The sequence below is a fragment of the Coregonus lavaretus genome (genome assembly GCF_964263955.1).
Source record: "Coregonus lavaretus genome assembly, chromosome: 16".
NCBI classification, from domain to species: domain Eukaryota; kingdom Metazoa; phylum Chordata; class Actinopteri; order Salmoniformes; family Salmonidae; genus Coregonus; species Coregonus lavaretus.
The window spans coordinates 2,909,737-2,913,385 of NC_140003.1; positions in this window are offsets into that span (position 1 = coordinate 2,909,737).

Below are 3,649 nucleotides of genomic sequence, written 5' to 3' on the forward strand. Positions count from 1 at the left end.
AGTCCCCTGCTATCTATTTTCTTTGGCACTGCAGTTCCTTTTTGAACGTCTTCCATTTGATTCCCTTGCCTTTTTCTCTCTCTCTCTCTCTTCTTTTCCCTCCACTTCTCATGATGTCAATTTAATTCAATCTGAGGGATTTCAAGCAGCCCACTATCCTTTAATGTCTTGTTGGAAACAGCACATATAACACATTGCATTTACTCTCACCTTTCCAGGGGGATTTGAAAGGGGGAAAATAAAGATCAATTATTTGTCAAATCTGAAGTTTCATTAAAAAACACTTTCTCTCCCTGTGTCTTCTCGTCGTTTTAAGTGGGCCATCTGTCTCAACATCGCAGTGTTTTTTTTTCTGATCATATCTCTAGCCTTATTCAGGAACCCTGGGAGGCACATCTTTGTTGTTGGCGGCGATGGTGGAATAGTCTACTACCCCCACGGACTGAATACAGCTCAGGGCCTCTGCCGCTGCCGCTCTCTCTTTGACGCCACAAGATACCCCCTCTACCCCCTCTATCCGCATCTACCCTCCACCTCTCCCCCTTTCTCCTCATCTCACCTCCTTTTACCTCTTCTTTCCCCCAGCCTGGACATCCTCTGAACTTGATTCACATAACATATGCAACCTTTTGAGACGTCATCTCTGCATCTCTCCATTTTCAACTCTACCTTGCTCTCTCTCCGTCTTTCTTTCTTTCTTTCTTTCTTTCTCTGTTTTCTCTGCTCTTCTTCCCTTTGCCCTGGCACTCCCCTTATCTCTCTCCCTATCTTCTCTCCTTCTCCCTTACTTTCCATACTCCTTCCTTCCCTCCATCTTCCCCATTTATCTCTCTCTCTCTCTCCCTCTTCCCCCTTTATCTCTCTCTCTCTCTCTCTCTCTCTCTCTCTCTCTCTCTCTCTCTCTCTCTCTCTCTCTCTCTCTCTCTCTCTTTCGTTCTCTCTCTCTCTCTTCTCTCTCTCTCGCTCTCTCTCTTTCTCTCACTCTCTCTCTCTCTCCCTCTCTCTCTCTCAAATTCAAATTCAGATTGCTTTATTGGCATGAAATACAATTTGTAGATATTGCCAAAGCAGTATAGTGGTACAGCATTTCAGTAAATACAGTTCAATGCAATGAGGATAATGAAATACAGTTAATTTCAGTAGTTGTAATAATAATAATAATAATATTACATATAATCATGTATACAGGTACAACACTACTGCTGTTTCATTGTGTAATCTTCGGTCGATAAATGTAATTTAATAAAAATAAGATTATAAAAAGAAAGAATGGCTAATAAATTAAAAACAAAATGTACATGGATGATGGTTACACTATGTATTACTTGTAAGTTATATACAATGTAAATGTTCATGTGATGTCCCTCAGGCTATGGCAATCATATATATATATATATATATATATATATATATATATATATATATATATATATATATATATATGGTGGTAATATTTGCGGTTTCTCCCTCACCCAGAACAATTCCCAGCTTTATGTCTTTAGTAAATGCACAGAAGTTGGGAATTGATTGAGATAATTTCTTGAAAAAATAGTATCTAATTTGGGAGTATTTCTCACAGTAGAGGAAAAAGTGCACCTCTGTCTCTACCTCCCCTTGTGTCTCCCCTTTTCTATAGCCAATTGGTGTTCGCTGAGCCTGTATTTAGTCAGGATCTGTCTCTGTTTTGTATCTCTGACAGAGTAGAGATATTCTGCCAATTTGTATTCTCTTTTGAGGGCCAAATAGCAATTGAGTTTTTGTTTCATTTTCCCAATTTGTCAAATAGGAGGTTTTATTTCTGTAACAATCTGATTGATTTCCCTGTGTGTTGAAGGGGACTATATTCAGGGTTCAGCTCTAGTGTTTCCAGTGCTTTGAATTTTAAGGATGTTTTGGGGCTTAATTTCAAATGGTGCCAAATTGTTTGTGTCCTTTTCTTTATATTTACAATTAAACTGAATCTTCCGAGTTCTGCTCCGCATGCATTATTGTGTACTTTCTTTTGGATATTTAGGATAATTCTGCATAATTCTGTATGTAGATTTTCTATTGGGTTTTTCTCCCAATGCTTATCATCGTAATTACAACATGGACCCCAAACCTTGCTTCCATATAGTGCAATTGGTAAAATAACACTACTGAATATTTTGCACTAGATTTGGATAGGAATATTTATTTTTTGAGAATTTTCTTTTCTTTTTTGCAGGCTTTTTCTTTTAGTGCATTGCCAGACCAAATTTACCAGACACACTGATTTTTTGGCCCAGGTAGTTGTACCATTTGACATGTTCAACCATGGTATTTCCTAATTTGCAGCAGTGTCTGCTGCTCTGATTCCTAGCCTTTTTCTGTAAAATCACCACTTTGGTTTTCTGAAAGTTGATGCTGTATTCCCAGCGAATATTAAGTTGTTCCTGTAAACCGTGCTCTGTTGGTGACAGTAGGACAAGGTCCTCTGTGTAGAACAGGAACCTGACCACTTCATCTTTGAGGGTGAGTCCAGGGGCTGCAGATCGGTCCAACAACACTGCTAGTTCGTTGATGTAGACGTTGAACAGGATTAGACATAAACTCTCTCTCTCTCTCTCTCTCACCCTCACTTCCCTCCTTCCCTTCCTCTCCTTATTGTATTGGATTGGTATGCAGGCAGTGACAGGGGTGGGAGTCTACAAAGCAGCTCACATTATTCTTGAACATTCCTCAGGCCCCGCTACAGAGTTGATTATGAGGAGGGATCCCTTAATGATGCTGCCACTGTTAACACTGCTTTAATGGTAAATGCCCCTCTCTTTTCCTAACCAATTGGTACTCTGTCAATATTAGAATACACTCCATGGAATTTACAATGGCATGGTTTGATGATTTGGTTAAACATCCCCAATGCCTATATGATTGAGATTATTAGAGTGGTAGGGTAATGGAGGACTATGGGCAATGAAGGCTCTGGTGCAACAGTGGTTCCTGATGCTTCTGGCATGTTTTTTTTACCAAGCCCTAGTGTGTTACAGTATCGTGCTGATTTGCCTTAACACCCCCAGTTGTTTTAATACTGGTGATGGTTGTTGTCTTCTCAGTGGCAATCTCTCTTTTTTTTTTTTTTACAAGAAACCATGCAATACTAACCCTCTGTGAGGGAACAATGAACATACAAGAGCTCAGTAGCACGCACACGCGCATGCACATTTTACATTGCATTTACATTTTAGTCATTTAGCAGACACTCTTATCCACTTATGTGTGTGTGTGAGTGTGTGTGTCTGTTTGTTTCTGTTTGCCTCTCTCTGTGTGTGCATGTGCATGTGTGTCTTCAACCATACTGTCTTCAAGACCCCCCTCTCTGTGTGTGTGTGTGTGTGTGGGTGTGTGTGTGTGTGTGTGTGTGTGAGAGAGAGAGAGAGAGAAAGAGAGAGAGAGAGTGCGCTGTGTCTTTCAGTGTTTGATATGTGATTTTCTGCTTTCTTTCAGTGTGTATCAGCATGTGTATATCAGGGGCTCTCCAACATTGGTCAGTTAAGCTGATTACTAGGCTGTGTGTGGAGAGTAGCCAGCATCACAATTTGGTCTAACAATGGCTTGGGCCAACGTCAGGTCTGCCAGTCTGCAAACAGCAAACCTGGCATAAGCAGAGAGTGGGCTTATTGGAGTAGGT